This window comes from Triturus cristatus, chromosome 5_1 (assembly GCF_964204655.1).
Source record: "Triturus cristatus chromosome 5_1, aTriCri1.1, whole genome shotgun sequence".
Taxonomy (NCBI): Eukaryota; Metazoa; Chordata; class Amphibia; order Caudata; family Salamandridae; genus Triturus; species Triturus cristatus.
The window spans coordinates 670196288-670216852 of record NC_140587.1 but is presented as its reverse complement, the minus strand read 5'-3'; the positions used below and the strand labels follow the sequence as shown (position 1 = coordinate 670216852).

Genomic DNA, 20565 nt, shown 5'->3' with positions numbered 1-20565 from the left:
CTCGGGACTTCCGGGGGAGCCCGCTGGCCCATCCTGCTCTATACGCCGTACGCATGCACCGATGGCACACACTGGTAGAACCACAATCGTCACACTGAATGTGCGCAGCATGCACACTGCGCACAAGAGATACTCCATATATGCTTACATCAAACGCCACCAAGCACAAATCACGTTTCTGCAGGAGACGCACCTTACAGCAAGAGAGGTGGCGAAATTGCGCAGGCGATGGAGGGGTATCATATGTGCCACGACTTATTCGGTCTTCGCCCGGGGCACCCTCATATGGGTGCGTCCCGGTGTTCCATTTCAGGAGCAGTCTCACATAATTGATCCAGCTAGCCGATCCGTTCTATTACAAGGTCGGTTAGACAGTACTGCTGGGAAGTATTTATGGGCCCAACGCCAACCAAAATACATTTTGGGACGTGCTCTCCACCCCCCTGAGCACATACACACAAGTACCCTGGATCCTGGGTGGGGATTATAACTGCGTGCAAAACATAACACTGGATAGGTCCCATCCTCCCCATCAGACATCCCCCATTGTAGTGCAGGCCAAACGATTTGTATCATGGGCACAGCACTGGTCCCTTGCGGATGCTTGGCGAATCCGAAATCCTTTGCTCCCCCACCATTCTGCCTATCATCTCAGACACGGACTATTTAGTTAGAACCATATCAGATCATGACGCCCACACAATAACGATCCGATGGCGCCCGCCACACCCTTCTGTCCCTACCTGGCGCCTCCCTAGGGATTGCCTAGACGGCCCGGTTTTTAAACAAACTCTAGCGGACCACATACGCCATTACTTGCAGGAAAACACAGACATGGCCACTACACGCGCGCAGGAGTGGGATGCCTTTAAAGTCGTAATGCATGGTGCCTGCATTCGCCACATCACGGGAGTCCGGCGGATCCTGGAGCGGGACATCCAAAAGGCAGAACAAGCGTTAGCCAAGCTTACCAAAGAGACCAACCCGGATAACGCCACACCGGCTCAGATTGCTGGCGCCCAGACAGTCTATGCGGAGGCGCTGGCAAGTATGCGCCGATACAATTTTGCGGCATATGAAGCCCGTGTCCATAAAGAGGGAGACCGGGCGGGCACGTTATTAGCATGGCTTGTTAAGCAGGACTCTATCCTTCCGCCCATCGCGGCCATTCGTAATGCTCAAGGCACTCTTTTATATTCGCAGGACCTGATTCTGGAAGCCTTTCAAGAGCATTACACGCTATTATATGCCAGTCCCCCCCAGGTATCTGAGGAAACCCTTTCCTATTTTCTAGATCGATTCCAGGTACCCCACATAGATCGTGACACACACCAAGACCTCGACGGGCCTATCAAGGCGACGGAAATCAGACACGCAATGAAGGCGCTAGCTACCCGCAAGGCCCCTGGTTTAGATGGACTTCTGCTAGAATTTTACCACGCCTTCACGTCCCAGTTGGTTCCCCAGCTGGAGTCGCAATTCCAGGAAGCCATAGACGGGGTGCTTTACCCCAGTCCATGTGCGAATCAGTCATAGTGCCGGATAGGGACTCTCACCAACTGGGCTCCTATCGACCCATAGCCTTACTACCAGCAGAATATAAAATTTACTGAAAAATCCTGGCGGACAGGTACGCTACGGTCCTTCCGCAGCTGATTCACCCGGATCAGAACGGATTTGTCCCAGGCAAACATACCTCTTATAACATCCGGCGGCTGTTCCACGTGCAGGACCAGATACGTGATCGATTCCCCTGGGCAGCGTGTCTAATATTGGACCTCAAAAAAGCTTTCGACACTCTCTCGTGGGCCTACCTATTTCGGGTCCTGCAACGCATGGGCATAGGACCCCGGCTACGAGCCTACACTCAGCTCATTTACTCCGCGCCCAGCTCCAAAGCGAGACTGGGCTCCCTTATTTCAGCCTCCTTTCCAGTCCGTCGCGGCACCAGACAAGGATGTCCACTCTCCCCCTTACTTTTCGCCATGGCGATGGAGCCTTTGGCGACCCTCCTCCGTGCCATGGGTGAGGAGTGGGGTATCCCAATTGGCGATTCCACCCACTCAGTGTCGCTATACGCTGATGACGTGCTCACATATGTTCGGGATATTACAGCAGATTTATCCCCTATACTGCGTATCTTACAAGACTTTGAGGAAGTGGCGGGACTCAAAGTCAACTGGCCCAAATACACTGTCTACCCCCTAGTGCAGGCCATGCCCCACTGTCAAATACGAATGGGTAACGTAGACATCTCATGGAGCCCCCAAGCGGTCCGCTACCTAGGAGTTTGACTATCCCATACACCGGAGGATATATACGAGGGTAACTACCGCAAACTGATGGCTAGCATTCGATCCTCTGTACACTTTTGGAAGGACCTTGCAGCACTGGCGGTCACGGGGAAGATAGCGGTCGCAAAAATTATCCTCGTCCAGCGCCTGCTATATTTCTTCTCCAATCTTTCGGCGGTCATCCCACGATCCCTATTTCGTGAGCTCGACACACTGATGGGGACCCTCATCTGGGGCTCTGGCCGCCGGCGTATTGCTCTGGCAAAACTGCAACTGCCCCTTGACCAGGGTGGACTAGCGGACCCATCCTTTGAGGCGTATTTCTTGGCCGCCCAGTTACAGTGGGTGTCCCGCTGGACGGCGGGCCAGGCGCAGAGGGAACCGATCACCACGGCAGGGCACATTCAAACCCCTACTATCCACCATATGTTGTTACCAGGGGCAGCACCGCTACCGACTAAGCCCCTCCAAGTGATGACTGCGCGCGCCTGTCTGGCACGCATTCATAGAATGAATCGGGCTGCGCCTCTGTACTCCCCACTTCTGCCACTGGTAGGGTTCCCCAAGGGCCGGGTATATTACACAGAGAGAATGCTGCACATATGGACTGCCTATGCTGTGACAGAGGTGGGGGCGTTGTTTTTTGAGGGACAATTGCAGACTTTTGAGGCGCTTGTCGACGACTTTGAACTTCCCAGGGGACAGTTCCTACTGCATAGACAGCTCCTAGCAGACTGCCGCAAGCAGTGGCGCACGATTGACACGGAGCCCCCCACACATCCAGTAATCCATGCGATCCTGCAGATGGGGCCAGGGCGACACTTAGTCACCTGGATTTGTAAAGCCATACGGACTCTAAAACAACCCACACTTGCACTCCTCAGAGAACAATGGGAAACCGACTTTCGCAGACCACTACATGACAGGGAATGGACTAGGGCCCTTGAGCATACCAAAAAAGTATCCCGCAACTACCGCTTCAAGAATATACAATTGCACATCCTGCATAGGGCTTACCTTACTCCCGAAAAATTTGAAGTATTTTCCAGACAGCTCCTTTGCCTGCCCCAGACGCCTGGAGCCCAATGCCTCTTTTTTACATATGTTATGGGATTGTCCAACGCTTCACAGTTACTGGCACGCGATCCACACCGCCCTTCGCACGGTCACGGGGCTACAGGACCTATATACATGGAAGGCTAGCGCCCTGGGCATCCATAAGCGACACAAACACATGAAAATAGAGCGCCGGTTTGCTTCCTTGGTGCTCCTCCTGGCCAAACGGTGCATCACTATGCATTGGAAGGCACTGGAGGGCCCTCTCCTGGCGGCATGGGTGGGCGCAATCAAAAAGTGGGGTAAGGCAGAGGAAGAACTACTCCGAGCGGAGGAAGTCCAGGGACTTCGCAAACGCCCGATTTCCATGCCCTGGGACATGCTACTACATTCCTTTGCACAAGAAACAATAACGGTGGAGGGGCCGCAAACAATTGATTCCCCCGGGGCCCCCATGGCCCATGCGTCCACCCAGGGAGTTGTACAGGGGGTCCAGACGCCCGACAGGTCGTAACTGCAGACCGCGACTGATTCTTCACCACGCCCTCGCATGGGCAGCGATCAGTGCTTCCTCCTCCCTCTCCCCCCCTACACCTGTGCAACTCCAGCAAAATACCTCGCAATGGTATAGCTCTCAGGCGAAATATTAATAGTGATCATCCTCTGTGACACAGTGCACCCCCAGTTTTATATATCCCCAGTTTGTTTATGGCTAACATGCGGCTGACATCCTATAGCCCCTATGATAAATTACAAGGGGGGAACAGACACGCCCCACAGCCCCAGCAACCACCATGCAAGCTGGTTGGTTATACTTTGACACAGGCCTCGTGGGACTGTCGCCAGCTCAAAGACTGAGTGGGGGCCTACATACCCTAGGTTTGCACGCTCTAACGTCCACATAGGGCACGATTGTGCGCTCTTGCTTGTTAGTCCATATCAATCGCATTAACAGATGTGTGGCTGTATGTACTATTACATAAATGCCAATAAAAATGTTTTATAAAAAAAAAAAGATTCCTCACTTTATTAAGTATATGTCGGTGCGACCATCAGAGCAAACGGCAGCCAGTAACTGTTGTATTCCACTGTGACAACACAGTCACGGTGGATCAGACCACAAGTTACAACTTGGAACCTAAAACAAACCTATATTCAATAATGGCAGGAGTGACATGAAGGGTGGGCACCATCATGACATGTAAAGCGACAACAGGCAAATAATTATCATTCTTATGCTTAACATGGTCTCCATAATGCGAAAGTGGTTTGAGGCAGTGTCACACTTCCGAAAACCATTGGAAATACAGACTAACTGCGTGCTGCTTACTGTCTTAGCCTCCAAGGTTTGCACGGGTCAGCTTCAATTGTTAAAACAATTTACTAAAAAGAAGATAGGAGAAACATGTGGAATGCAGACGCTAAAATGCTGCCTTTACTGTGTATTGCATATCGGCTTATTAAATGTCTTAAGCAGATTTTTCTCTTTGCAAGACACTGATTGATTTAAAAACAACTAGCAATCCTTCAAGCGTGTTGAAAAATACGGGCAGTGTTCCTGTCAGTTCACAGAAGCACTTTTAAGCGGGCCAGTGAGTTCATAGGAAAAGTTGAATGCAAGGAGCCAGGAGTGCTGGACCATTTAATACTTTGTCGCTTTTTAACTTCTGCTATTATGCTTGGCTAAAGGGCCATTTCTACGAGTTTAGACCGCCGTAAAAGAGGAATAAAGAGAAAACATGAGCACATTTATTATTACCTTGTCATACATCTTTCTGGCTATTAATTCGGACTATAAACAATACATTTTGTTGGTGAGGTGGATTGGTTTTTAATTCAATTCAATTCAGCTTTATAAAACAACCATAAAAGCATTCCAAAAATAATTGTCTCATAAAAGGTCAAATAACCAATGCCATTAAATAACACGTGTACATTAAAAAGAATATCTTAAAAACAAATCTATTAATCAATTAACACAATACATCATTTACATACTTCATAAAATAAATTACAATCTGATATCTGGTGGGAATTTCGATGGGGATCAATAAGGATTATAAAGTAAGTGTGTGCAAATGTTAATATAAAAACAGCCTTTGGTTATTTGTCATTAGTCCTAAAAGTATTTATTATAAAGTGCATCGATCAATACTAGGCCCTATATTTGTTCATACATTGGGGCCTCAAAATGTCAATTATTTTTTCTTCATTTGATTTCCCTATGTATGAAAACTACTGCATTACATATGTTTTCATTTTCCAAACTGCGGATAAAATTAAAGCAGAGTTATAAAAATACAATTTGATGTCAAGAAATAGAGTTCGTAAAACACTCTTCTTAATATCTCTATAAAAATGACAAAAGAGTATAAAATGTCATGTCGACTGGAGCGACTCTCCATCACAGGAGCAATTTGGAAGATTTTGGTTCTATTTGCCCATAGTAGGAAATGCTATTAAATAATGACCAGTACTGAGCCTTGTAAGATAAAACCTATGTTGTATATTTGTTACTTGAATTAAGTTTTGTACCAATCGCAAAAGGTCCTTCGCAATATAACTTAATCATCTGTTTTGAGCTTGCTTTTGTGTCTCTTAGTGTTTCTCTTGCCCCTAAAAGCCCTGTTAATAGATCCCTTTTACTATATTGAATATCCATAGGGTCATGAAAATCAACATTTACAACACATTCATTTAAAAGTTTTTCAATATACTGCAGCCAAAGGATCTTTTTAAATGTTCAAGGGCAAGGCAGTCCATTATAATTTCTATATTAAATTTAGTTCCATCCTTGCTCCAGATCCCGTGCCAAACAGTGAGAGCTGCTGTACTAATGTAATCACTAATATAGAGGACTGATAATTCCTTATGGAAAACATATGAAGGGGTTGAGTTAGGAACTGCGAATAACCACCCTAATAATATATTTTCCTGGATTAGCAATGCAGTATGATTAGCCATCCCCCATAATGCTGCACAATAACAGGTTCCTGTATGGCACTTACTCCTATAAAGGGTCAAAATTTCCCTAATTGGGTTAGTCCCCATTTTAAAAAAAAAATGTAAACAGGGCTTCGATCGACCGTAGGAATTTTAATTTACATAAGTCGATGTGTGCTCCCCAATGCCCCTCGGATGTAAAGAGTAGACCCAAGTACCAAAAAGAGTATGCTTTTGCAAATTGGCACACCCCAAATATGATGTCTCCTGCTTTTTGATTTCCCTTTTCCACATGTCATCGTAAAGGGTTTTTTTCAGATTAAGATTTTAATCCTTTTCATTCATAAAGTTAGCAACATTTTACACTGAAGCCCATTTGCCATTCTAGATAGCAAAACTGCGTCATCTGCATACAAAAGGACCAGAGTGACACGATTACCAACTTTAGGGGCATCAGTGTTCAGCTTTTGAAAACATGTATCATCATCATTGATGTGTAAAGGGAAAATAAAAGCGTAGCAAGAACGCAGCCTTGACTTATGCCGCGCATAACTCTAAAGCGGGGAGGTACATTCGTCTTTGGGTCCATAACGGACTCTTGCAGCTAATAATTCATAAATTTGTGATAGATAAGTAATGATATCGTTTGGGGCGCCCATACTCATCAGGGTCTGCCATAATTTTGCATGATTGACTAGAGTGAAACGCTTGTCAGGTCTACAAAGAATACATTTAAATGGCCCTTTTTACAGAGTGTATATTTTCTGATCCGCAATTGGAGGTTGACACCCTACTGGATGGTCCGTATATCCCTTTTGAATACATACAGGGTTTCAATAAGGGCTTGGTTGTCACTTACCCAGGTTTCTAATCTCTCTAGGAGAATTCTTCCCATCAGTTTCGATGTTGAATCAAGCAGGGATATAGGGCGATAGCATTTTACATCGCCTCTATCCCCCTTCTTGAAAATTGGGACAATAACACTCACCACACAAGTTGCAGGCAGTAAGCCTCCCGCCGCTGCATTGCAAACTCTTTATAAATTGGGGGCCAAAAATCTAGAACAGCCTTAAAAATGTCAATAGGTACCTGGTCAGAACCGGGCGCCTTCCCCTTTGCACATTTCTCTAGAGCAGCTTTGATTTCATCCAAAGTGATTGGGACCAAATTGGGGGAATCAACGCACGTTAGCCAGTCTGAGGGCTGTACTAAAGTCTCAATCTTAGCAGCGCACTGCTCTTTAAACAAGCATTTACAATGCAATAGGTCTCGCAATTACATTGTTTTAAGCTATTGTCATTGAAAATGTTATTGGTTTTTTTTTCCTTCGTGAAGCATTAATTAAGAAATGGCGTTGTAGGCCGGCAGCCAAGCATGGCGGTCGTCTAGTAACCAAGCTCCGGACCTGGGCCACCAATATCCTGAATAATACCCACTAGTGGACAGCAGGCACCCTCCTGAGAGACCGGGAAAGGCTGCGGTGACGGGCGGGGGGACATGGTGCGACCGACCCAGCAGGAGAGCCGGGGTCGGCGGCGGATTTGTCCCCGGAGGCCAGGCGGAGGAAAAAGCAGCCGCATCCGGAGGACTGGATCGTGGTGCCGGCCTGGGCTCGGAGGAGCTGCTGCGCTTCGAAGAACCTGGAGCGAGGCCGAGTAGCCTAAAGTGGCCAAGCAAACGGGAGGAACCCGGAGAAAGCGGGGGCGGCGGCCGCCGCGACCGGAGCATTGTGCGGAACCAGACAGGCGGGCCAGTAATCACGCAAGACCGAGGCTGCGAGCGGCCTGCGGCCTAACTGTTCGGATGCGGAACACAGTAGCGCCCTGTCGAGACGCGGATAGACGGGACACTGAGCTTGCCGGGTGAGTGTGGGAGGCGCCGGCCTGATGGTGGTGTGCTGTGGGTACAGCGGCATGGCAGGAACGAACTGGGCGACAATTTGAAAATGGCGGCACCGGAGGCTCTAGGAGGAAGGGGGAGACTCAGAGACGCCCATCGCGGTGGGGTGGGCAGCAAAAGGCGCCTGGGCAGATCCCTGGTCATAATGCGCAAACACCACAACCAAGGCGATGCGCATAGACCGTGAGAGGGTGATGTGGCACAGACTGGGAGAGGCTGTATGACGAAAGGCCCACTGTATGCCCTGGACGTCCACTCCCCTCTCGGCAACCACGGCGTATGCAGTGTGAAGCTATTGTGCAGGTACTCCGTGCGGGCCGCTGCGGAGAAAACGGCGCCAACCACCGCCAACGACTGCATGGGGGCACAGTTCGACTGAGGGGGTCACAGCAATCGACCTGAAAGGAGGGGAAAGCGCCGTATCCATATGACAATGGCAATGCAGTAGCGGGCACGCCGGATAGGGTAACTTGGAGCGGACTGGTGCCGCAGTGGAAGCACGCTACAAAGCGGGAAGCGGTCATTTACGTCACTTATTGCTGAACTGGACTGCAAGATGGGGCGTAAGGGAGTACAACAGCATGACCAGGGTGGACAGGACTACGTCCCGGATACGGCGGATCCCACTGGAGGCAAGAACGGACCAGAGTGTGCGGCATCGTCGGCGATGTCCGCCCCCGTGGATAAACTGGATCTCATTCTGCAAGAAGTGCGTGACTCCAGGAAGGCAATAGAGCTACAAATAGGGACACTGTCTACTGGCCTTGGGCTGCTCTGGGCAGACCACACAAAATTGGCAGATAAAGTGAAGACACACACTGTGACGTTGGAAGATGTAGTCCCGGAGCAGGCTCAGAACCAAACCAAGGTTACACGACTGCAGGAACAAGTAACCGCCCTGTTGGATCGTGTGGAGGATGCTGAGGGAAGAGCCCGGAGGAACAACATACGAGTCATTGGCTTACCGGAGAAAAGTGAAGGGAACGACGCGTCAGTATATATGGAACAATGGTTCCGGGACCATATCACCAATGAAGGGCTTTCCACGCAATATTGCATAGAGCGCGCGCACAGGATACCCATGGGACGGCCAAAACCGGGCGCTCCACCTCGACCGCTAATAGTGAAGTTGTTGAATTTTCGAGACAGAGACCTTTTGCTGCAGAAAGCCCGTGAATTAACCCCGATAAGTTTTGAAAATACGAAAATCTCACTATACCCGGACTACACGATGCTGGTTTAGAGACAGCGCTCTTCCTTCTTGGCAGTCAAGAAACAGCTCAGAGAACTGGGCCTGAAATATGCATTGCTTTTCCCGGCGTGGCTAAAGATCATACATGAACAAAAATGAATATGCTACTTACCAGTATGCATCTGTTCTTGGCATGTAGGGCTGCTGACATTCGTATCTGTGCATAGATCGCCGCCTAGTGTTGGGTCCGGATGTTTGCACGTTGTTGTCCTGGAAGAGTCTTCGAGGTATCCTGGGATAGGTGACTCCTCCCCTGGACTACAGTGCGCATGGGCATCCCCTCCATCCTCAGATTGTTTTTCGCCATTGTGGCAGTGATGGAGTAGATACAGAAAAGTGATGACCATGCTTACAGTAATTCTGAGAGCTGCAGCTGCTACAGGCGCCGGGGAGGAGGGAGGGCGATATGAATGTCAGCAGCCCTACATGCCAAGAACAGATGCATACTGGTAAGTAGCATATTCAGTTCGAGGCATGTGGGCTGCTGAATTCATATCTGTGCATAGAATGTATAGCAGTGCCCTCTATTAGCGGCGGCTACCAGTGCCAGCTGCAGCGGTCTGAAAAAGGGTTTTGAGAACAGCCTGTCCTACAGCTGCCTGCTGTTTTGATTGCACATCTACACAATAGCGTTTGGTAAATGTGTGTGTGGTGGACCAGGTGGCTGCTCTACATATATCATGCAGGGGAATATTTCCTAGAAAAGCCATGGAGGCCCCTAATTTACGTGTTGAGTGGGCTCGTGGGGGAATAGTTAATGTGCGTTTTGCCTTTTGATAACAAATTTGAATACACTTAACTATCCATCTGGCTATCCCTGCTTTGGAGATGGCGTTACCCTTGTGGTGTGGGGCAAAGGCAACGAACAGTTGTTTTGTCTTCCTAAAGGGTTTAGTCCTGTCGATGTAGTACATGAGGGCCCTCCTTACGTCTAGTGTATGGAGTGCTCGTTCCGCGACAGTTTGTGGGTTTTGGAAGAAAACGGGCAGTTCAATAGTTTGATTCATGTGGAACTGCGAGATTACCTTGGGCATGAATTTGGGGTTGGTACGTAGTACGACCCTGTTGGCGTGAACCTGTATAAATGGCTCTTGAACTGTTAGTGCCTGGAGTTCACTAACCCTTCTTAAAGAAGTGATTGCTACCAGGAAAGCTACTTTCCAGGTGAGGAATTGAATCTCGCATGAGTGTAGAGGTTCAAAGGGTGGACCCATCAGGCGTGTGAGGACCAGGTTGAGGTTCCACATTGGAGCCGGTGGGTGGCTTGGTGGAATGACTCGTTTGAGTCCTTCCAAGAATGCTTTGATGGCAGGCACTCTGAATAGTGAGAGGTGCTGCCTGGTTTGCAGATAGGCTGAGAGTGCGGTCAAATGGACACGTATAGAGGTGTACGCCAGATTGCATCGGTATAGGTGTAAGAGGTAACAAATGATGTTTTGGATGGATGCGTCCAGCGGGTTAATGTCATTATTACTGCAATAAATGACGAACCTTTTCCATTTGGCTGCATAGCAAGCTTTTGTAGTGGGTCTCCTGGCTTCCTTGATGATGTCCATACAGTCAGGTGGCAGGTTGAGGTAGCCAAACTCTAGGACTTCAGGAGCCAGATTGCCAGGTTCAGCTGTTGCGGATCTGGGTGCTGAATCTCTCCATGGTTCTGCGTCAAATGCGCGGGTTTGATCCGCAGCCTTTGATGCGGCACCACGGAAAGTTCGAGGAAGGTGGTGTACCATGGCTGGCGTGCCCACGTAGGAGCAACTAGGACGAGTGTCAGGGAGTGTTGTCTGAGTTTGCGAGCCACCAGCGGTATCAACGGCGCTGGGAGAAAAGCGTACGCAAATCTGCCGGACCAGTTCATCCATATCGCATTGCCCTGCGACTGCGGATGTGGGAACCTGGCGGCAAAGCTTTGGCATTTTGCGTTTTCGCTTGTGGCGAAGAGGTCTATCTCTGGATGACCCCACTGCTGGAAGTACGGTTGGAGTACTGATGGGTGTAACTCCCACTCGTGCATCTGGTGGCTGTGTCTGCTGAGCAGATCCGCCATCTGGTTGTCCTTGCCCGGGAGGTGCTCTGCCATGAGGAACATGTTCCTCTGAATGGCCCACTTCCACATGCTCTGAGCCAGATGAGACAACTGTGGAGAGTGTGTTCCTCCCTGCTTCTGTATGTAGTACATGGCAGTCATGTTGTCCGTCCGGATCAACACGACTTTGTTGCACAGATGTACTTTGAATGCCTTCATGGCCAGGAAGATTGCCATCAGTTCCAGAAGGTTGATGTGCATCTTTTTCTGTTGTGTCGTCCATAGTCCCTGCACTGTGTAGTGGAGTACATGAGCTCCCCATCCCTGGAGAGACGCGTCCGCTGTCAGTACTATTTGTGGAACAGGCTCTTGGAACGGTCGGCCCTTGCAAAGGTTTTGAGGATTCCACCAATGCAGAGAGTTGTATGCCCGACCGCTCACCAACACTAGGTCTTTCAACTGTCCTTGAGCCTGATTCCACTGACGTGCTAAGCACTCCTGAAGCGGGCGCATATGTAATCTCGCGTGTGGGACTATGAAAATGCAGGAGGCCATCATGCCTATCAACTGCATGAACACTCGTGCTGGAAGTGAGTGTTGGGGTTTGAACCTGGAGATCAGCATTTGCATGCTGTTGATCCTCACTAAATTTGGCTGAGCTGTGGCCGCCAGAGTGTCTATAGTCGCACCTAGGTACTGTTGTACGTGTGCGGGCTGGAGATGGGATTTTGGGTAATTTAGTGAGAACCCCAGACTGTGAAGGAGGTGAATGGTGCGGGACATGTGGCTGGCACATTGCTGGGCTGACTTCGCTTGAACGAGCCAGTCGTCCAGGTAAGGGTAGACGTGTATGTGCTGCCTCCGTAGATGTGCCGCCACAGTAGCTAGGCACTTTGTAAACACCCTTGGTGCCGTTGTCACGCCGAAGGGAAGGACTCTGAATTGGTAGTGCTGTCCTTGAACAGTGAACCTGAGGTATTTTTTGTGTGATGGGTGAATGGGTATGTGGAAATACGCATCCTTGAGGTCCAGTGTGGCTAGAAAGTCTCCCTGCTTGAGCAGCGGGAGGACTTGCTGGAGAGTGAGCATGTGAAAATGCTCGGAAAGAATGTATCTGTTTAGGGGTCTCAGGTCTAATATAGGTCTGAGTGACCCGTCCTTCTTCGGTATTAAAAAGTACAGGGAGTACACCCCCGTACCTTGCTCGGGGACGGGTACGACCTCTATTGCGCCTTTTAGAAGCTTGCTTTGCACCTCCTGCTGTAAGAGCGTTAAGTGCTCTGAGGACATAGGACGGTTTCTTGGAGGAATTGTGGGTGGAGTGGAGGTTAGCTCTAGACAGTAACCGTATTTGACAATATCTTTGACCCACCTGTCCGTGGTGATGGAGTTCCACGTGGACAGGAACCTTTGTAGCCTTCCCCCGACAGGTGTTATGTGGTCGGGAGGAAGGGAGAGGGCGTCACTGCTTGTTCTTGGGGGAGGACCTGGTGTTGCCGTAGCCGCGTCCTCTTCCCTTTGTACTGGAGCCACGATATCCACCCCGGGTGTTTTTATCGTAGGTGGTTTGTGTATTGCCCTTGTTGTATGTCTGCTGTGACCCCTGTCCTCTACCTGCTCCTCTATTTCCGGGGCGACGAAAGGAGCTGCTCCGAAAGGACTGAGTCTGGAGAGCCCCCATGGACTTTGCGGTGTCCGTGTCCTTTTTTATTTTCTCAAGGGTGGTGTCAACCTCCGGTCCGAATAAATAGTCGGGGTTGACAGGCTGGTTGAGTATATTATTTTGTACCTCCGGTTTGAATCCGGAGATTCGCAACCAGGCATGTCGTCGCAGCATGACGCTTGTGTTAATGGCCCTGGCAGCCGTGTCTGCGGCATATAGTGCACACTTGATGGAAGCATTTGTGAGTAGCTGTCCCTCTCTGATAAGAATTTCTGCACCTTCTTTGTACTGGTCAGGGAGATGTTGGAGTAGTTGTTCCAATGTGTCATAGTGCGCTCTATCGTAGCGAGCGAGGAGCGCTTGAGTGTTGGCTATGCGCCATATGTTGGCAGCCTGGGCGGCAACTCGCTTGCCGGAGGTCTCTAGCACCTTGGACTCTTTGTCCGGGGGAGGAGCGTCACCTGTCGTCTGCGAGTGTGCCCTCTTGCGAGCATTCGCCACGACAATGGAGTCTAGTGGTAATTGGCCTCTGATGTAAGTAGGGTCCCCAGGCGCCGATCTGTATTTCTTATCGATCCTGGGGTTTATCACTCGTGCCCTGGTGGGTTCTTTGAAGATGTCCTTGGCTGGTTTGAGGACCCCTTTCAACATGGGCAGAGTTTTTACATGTCTTTCTGAGGATGCAAAGGTGTCCATAAGAAAGTCGTCCTCGATGGTGTCAGAGTGAAGCTGCACTCCATGATTATTTGCGGCACGTTCGATAAGAGCGTTGAACGCTGCAGTGTCCTCTGTGGGAGATGTTTTCGCCCCATAGAGTTGTGGGTCCTGTGCATCTAGAGGTGCACCTGGATCTACAGGGTCGCCCCAAGTTTGATCAGGGTCCTGTTGGTAATCAGGGTCTATGTCTCCGTGGTAGGGGACTTGGTCATCCATGTAATCCCCCAACACATCCGTGTCGGAGCGTGTGGGAGAGTATGATTGTGGATCCTGGTAGGGCGAGTGGTAAGATTCGCTTAGGAGAGGTTCTGAGTCCACAGGCAGCTTCCTTTTTAGCGGGATCCGGAAAGGGTCCAAAGGTGGCTCCGAAGTTATCCTCCGTTCGTGGATAACCATTCTGCCGGTGATGGCGTCGATGACATGTGACGGAGACGCCTCAGGAGGTGTAGTTGTGGTGTGGGCGACCCGTGTCCTGAGTTGGAATATTTTTGGGATCGTGGACGGAGGCAGGCCAAAAGTAATGTTGGCTGGCACCGAAGAGGCTGCTGGAGCTTTTATTGGGCCGGAGCCCGACGTGTCCTGGAGGACCGTTTTGGTTTTGCTGCTTTGTGCTGCACCAGGTCGGACTTGGAGCGTCTTTGAGGCTTTCGTGCCGACCAGGTCTGTCGAGGCGGTCGTCGACTTTTTCGGCGCTGGCGGGTCATCGAGTCGAGGGGCGGGAATGGCCGTCGACGTCTTCGATGCATGAGGCTTCGGTGTTGCCGTGGAAGCGATGTGAGACGCAGCCGGCAGTGTGACCTTTGGTGTCGGAGTCGATGGCGTCGACGCCGGGAACCGATCAGGTTTGTTGGCACCGAAGGCCTTTTTCCGTATGCCGACTCCGACGTCGGCCGCTTCAAGTTCGGCACCGAAGTCTGGCTTGGTGCGCTCGGTGCCGAAGCGCTTCGCTGGCGTCGAAGGTGTGGAAGGCCTCGATCCGACCAGCGCCACTTTTGGTTTCGGTTTCGATTGAACCAGTGCAGCTTTCGGTTTCGGTTTGGAAGAAGGGAAACCAGCCGGTTTAGGTAATAATGGCTGCCGCTGAACGTCCGAGGCCGGGCCCGAGGGCGGGGCCGAAGAACTGCGGGATAGGTCTCGGGTAAGGCCCGAAGGCGATCCCTCGACCGGAGCCATAGACTGTGGCACTGGGCTCTCTTCAGTCTGAACGGGTAGGCCTTGCTCGTCATTGGAGTTACTCTCTTCGGCCCCTAAGGCCTCATCGTAGTCTCCTACCTCGGTGTCGTCTTCATCTCTGCGAAAGAGTGATTCGTCGACGTCGTTCGATCCGGAGTCATGTTCGGAAACGGGACTGGAGGGTAGGATCTCCAATTCTTCGACATCTTCGGTCTCGGCGTTGAAGATGTCTGCCGGGGCCGGTGCCGCGTGCTGCGCTTCGAGTCTTGCCGCTCATCGATTCCGTAGAGTCTTCTTGGAACGGAACCGGGCACAGGCCATGCATGTCGATTCGTCGTGATCCGGCGAAAGGCATTTGTTGCACACCGGATGGACGTCGATGTGGGGATATTTCGCATTGCATACCGGACATCTTTTGAACGGTGTCCTCGATTCCATCGTCGATGTCGTCGATGGGCAGGTAAGAAGCGAAAAGTCGGTGCTGAAAGTTGTTAAACTAACAAAGGAGTATCGAAGCCGATCGAGAAAAACAGTACCGACGCGAACTAAAGGCCTATTGGCCTCGATAAAGTTTTTCCTAACTTGAGCTAAGATAGCACATCCGAACCCAATGGCGGAAAAAAACAATCTGAGGATGGAGGGGATGCCCATGCGCACTGTAGTCCAGGGGAGGAGTCACCTATCCCAGGATACCTCGAAGACTCTTCCAGGACAACAACGTGCAAACATCCGGACCCAACACTAGGCGGCGATCTATGCACAGATATGAATTCAGCAGCCCACATGCCTCGAACTCCTACTTTTTTGAAAGCCCAGGCGACGTAGAAGACTGGTTGGAAGTGATGGAACTAAAGAGTACTGCGCCGACTGGCTCACAGACATCGGCAAAGAGTGGGAACAACACGGCGACCTCACCTGGGAAAAGACGGCGTAGAGCAGACAGAGCGCCCGTGAGGCAGTACATCACGAAGCAGCAGATGGAACAGACTAAAGCAGGGGCGCTGGTGGCGGCGGCCGCCCTCACGAACAGTCTGGAGGCGACGACTCGGCCCTCCTCGGAGGAAGAGACCACGCACGAATCAGACTCTGAGAGCAGTGTAGCGCTGTTCCCCTCTGCGACCCCGCAAGTCATCAAAGACTTATATGGCTGATTGTATCCGCAAGTATATTTCTTCTTATCTGTAACTGTAGAACCATCTTCTGTAACATGCCCGCGAATCTGGCGGGTCTACTCACAATATCCTATATCAAGTCGGCACAGGTTCCGTAGTAAGCTTAATAATATTGCTGCACGAGAGTACGCCACATGTGGAGCGCTAGCAATGTCCCCAACATGGCAAAAGCGCTATACATGACCAATGAGTTTTCTTTTTTGTTTCAGTTCAGTTGTATGGTCCGGTAAAGTTGGACGACCAGACCGAGCATTGGGTTGTTAGGGGGGTGGGACGGTCTCACGGTACCAGGGAAAATGGATAGGCTATTGCATCCGGAAGATGCATTGCTCCTCCTGCAGACACAAAGGTATAGAAATGACAACACAAGGTAAATACACCATAATAACATGGAACATACGGGGAATGGGAACAGTACTGAAGAGACATAGGATACACGCACAGCTTCAACGCCGCAAAGCACAAATAGTATATCTCCAAGAATCCCACATGACGGACAGCGAAGCGGTAAAGCTGCGCAAAAAATGGAGGGGACAAATCTTCTCCACCTCCTACTCTAGCTATGCCAGGGGTACCACAATATGGGTGAGGCATGGAGTACCATTTGAAGCAACGGAGCAAAGAGTGGATAGGCTTGGCAGATACATATTCGTGAAAGGCACGTTAGACGGTCAGTCTGCGGTGCTTGGCACGGTATATGCTCCGAATATGGAGCAAGAAAAATACTGGGATGTGGTGAGCGGGGCGCTGGCGGGTTGGGAATCGCATCCCTGGATACTGGGAGGGGACTGCAATGCGGTGATGGATGTAACACTAGATAGGTCGCACCCGCCGCTACATGGGGCGGGCGTGTTTAGGCAAGCCGAAGCACTGGGCAGATGGGCAAAGGGCTGGGAGCTGTGTGATGTATGGAGAATGAGACACCCCACGCACAGAGAATACTCCTATTATTCCGCAGTGCATGACCTGCACACAAGAATTGACAGGATGTACTGCTCCATGAGAATAGCAATGCAGACGCTCAACGCCACATACTTACCAAAAACTTTCTCAGATCATAATCCACTTGAGATAACCATGGCATGGGGGAGGGTACCCACACCAGTCCCCACATGGAGACTATGGCCACAGATGCTGGAGGACCAAGTGCTCCGCAGCGACCTTTATGGGATCATTGAACACTACTTTGCGATCAACAGCAATACGGCGTCAAGCAAGTTGATAGAATGGGATGCTTTTAAAACAGTGATAAGGGGGAAAGCAATCAGTACGACAGTGGGTGTCAGGCAGGAAATACATAAGAAACTAAAGGAGATAGAAGACGAAATGGGTACACTAGAGCAGGAAGCACATACGCGTGCCGACTGTAAGGGCCCATTGCAGGAAGCGAGAATAAACCATGCAGAAACACTAGTGACACTACGGGTCATTGACTACCAGGCATACACGCGGAGAGCCAATGCAGAAGCGGACAGGTCTGGTGCACTGCTTGCCAAGCTGATACGGGATGCTCCCCCTACAGCGTTTATACACGAGATAGTGACACTGGAACGAGAAACGGTGTATACCCAAGCAGACATTAATACAGCCTTCCGCCATTATTATGCCACATTATATAGCGCCACCAATCACGACCTTGAGTCCCAAACAGCGGACTTCCTTTCTACTCCGACGTACCCAAGGCTCACAGTAGAGGCACAGAAAGGCCTCACCGGGCCCATTACACAAGCTGAGATCCGGGATGCTATAAAGAGCCTCCCACAAAATAAAACCCCTGGCATGGACGGGCTCCCAATAGAATTTTATAGTACATATGCGGATATCATAGTCCCTCACTTGGAACAGTTGTACAAAACTGTATGGAAGGAGGGGGCCCTACCGCCCACAACAGCAAAAGCGTTAGTTATCTCACTACCGAAGGTGGGAAGGGACCCTGCGGACATGGCAAACTACCGGCCGCTATCCCTACTAAACTCGGAATACAAGATCTTAGCAAAATACTGGCTACTAGGTTACTGCCCTCCCTGCCTAAGCTCATACACATAGATCAAACCGGGTTCTTACCATCACGTAGCACGTCCTTGAACATTAGGAAACTGCACCATTTGATGTCGGAAGCCCCAAGCCAATACCCACATGCGGGCTGTCTCTCGCTGGACTTAAAACAAGCTTTCGACTCCATAAACTGGGAATACATGTTTCAAGCCCTGGGGAAATTTGGGATACCGGAGGGATACATTGCGTGGCTACGTTTGCTATATAAAACCCCTGTGGCCAGAGCTCACACGGGAAACCACATCTCCAGTGAATACACGATACATAAAGGGACTAGGCAGGGCTGTCCTCTGTCACCTCTAATCTTTATACTGGCTCTGGAACACCTGGCCATAACCCTACGGAAAGAATTCCTGTCACGTGGCATATCACTGGGACACACGCAACATCTTTTTTCGGCATACACAGATGACATTCTCTTATACCTACATGACCTAAGCATGCCCCTAACCGCAATACACGACGCGTTCCGCCGCTTTGCCACGGTTTCAGGATTAGCCATTAACATAAGAAAATCACATGCCTTCTTTTTTACAGAGCACGCAGGGATTGAGAATATGGCTTTTGGAGACAGGCATATAGAAGTAGCCCCGGACACCTTTAAATACCTAGGTATACAAATATACAGGACACATGCGGATATGTTAGACGGTAACCTACACAAAGCAATTCGCGCCCTGCGTTCCAGCGTTGTGTTCTGGACAGCACTGCCATTGTCAGTGATGGGAAGAGCGGCCCTTGCAAAGATGGTGGTCTTACCGAGACTTTTATACTATTTTACTAATCTACCATTAATGGTACCGCACACCACGTTCAAATTATTGAACACAATGCTCATTGAACTAATCTGGGGTAATGGCAGACGCCGCATCAGCCTTTAAAAAGATGCAAGTGGGTACACGTATGGGGGGACTGGGAGTCCCAGACCTGCGAGCCTATTACTACGCTTGTCAATTGCAGTGGCTGTCTTACTGGACGGCGGGCCGCAATTTGCAGGAAATACGGTATACAGAGGCAGACATAGATAATAGTAAACTACATGCATTGCTGCTGCCAGGTAGTAGACCCCTAAGGAGCGCCCACCCCGCTATTAGACACGGCGCTTCGGTGCTGGAAGGCGGCGCTGCAATATACACAACCGACCAGGGCATACGCAGGGAACATTCCTTTAATAGGGATCCCTCTGGCGAGTGGTACTCTTACGAAGCGCAAATTAGCGCCGTGGTTGAATGCGGGGATCGCCACGATGTCGGATTTGTTTGGAGATGGGATACTACTAGATCATGACACATTTGTTAACGAAACTGGGGCTCTGGAACAGTTGTATCTCGTACATGCCGCACTGACACAATACGTTAAAAGGCAATGGGCCCGAGTACGCAGGAGCCTCCCACGAATGACCTGGTTAAAATGGTACATTATATGGGAAGGGGTCGGCATCTTATCAGATGGCTCTACATCGGCATTAGCACACATACTGCGGCCCCTTTGAACGCACAGAAGGCTGCGTGGGAAGGGGATATCGACAGGTCCCTCACAGACAAGGAATGGGCTAGGGTGTTAGAACACCCGTGGAAGGCATCAAGGAACACGAAATTCAAATTTATACAGACCATGGTATTGCACAGGGCCTACCTTACTCCGCATAGATTGGATAGAATGTTCCCCCAAACACAACATCACTGTCCGAGATGTTTGTTAGAAGGCGCCGACCTAATTCACATGTTGTGGACCTGTCCAAGACTGCGAGTATTTTGGGACACCATAAGGCATAGAATAGGGGCAGCGGTAGAACGGGAGGTGAAGAACACGGTGGAGGAATGCATTCTAGGGTTGCATACACAAACGCCCAAATACAAAGTACAATACCGATTTACGGATCTAGCACTTATATTAGCCATACGAAACATTACAATGAGATGGAAATCACGGAGGCCCCCAGATGTGCTGACATGGCACACGGAACTAATACGCTGGGGCACTGCAGGGAGCGCAACACTACATAGGGAAGAGCTTAGAGGGTTACGGAAAGTACCAATAGCATTAGACTGGGATGCTCTATTGGAAGTTCTAAAGTCCAGAGCTGCAGCTGTAGCACAGCCATAGGTATTATAACCTAACGCATACAAGAATAACCAAGCCCTAACGTCAACGTATACGCAGGAGGTATCAAGGCACATGCAAACGACCAGGCAACAAGCCCAGACTCAAGTTTACACATACATGACCGGAAGGAGAAGTACGCGTGAGACCGGGGAGGGTGGGGAGAGGGGCAGTTTCGGGAAGTTAGTAATAATATTGCGGAAATATGTCTG

General features: G+C 50.1%; 1 protein-coding gene across 9 annotated transcripts in view; it reads right to left on the bottom strand.

Annotated features, from left to right (window-relative positions):
- RB1CC1 (RB1 inducible coiled-coil 1) overlaps positions 1-20565 on the bottom strand; it is a 666167-nt gene that overhangs the window by 538607 nt on the left and 106995 nt on the right. The window lies entirely within an intron of this gene.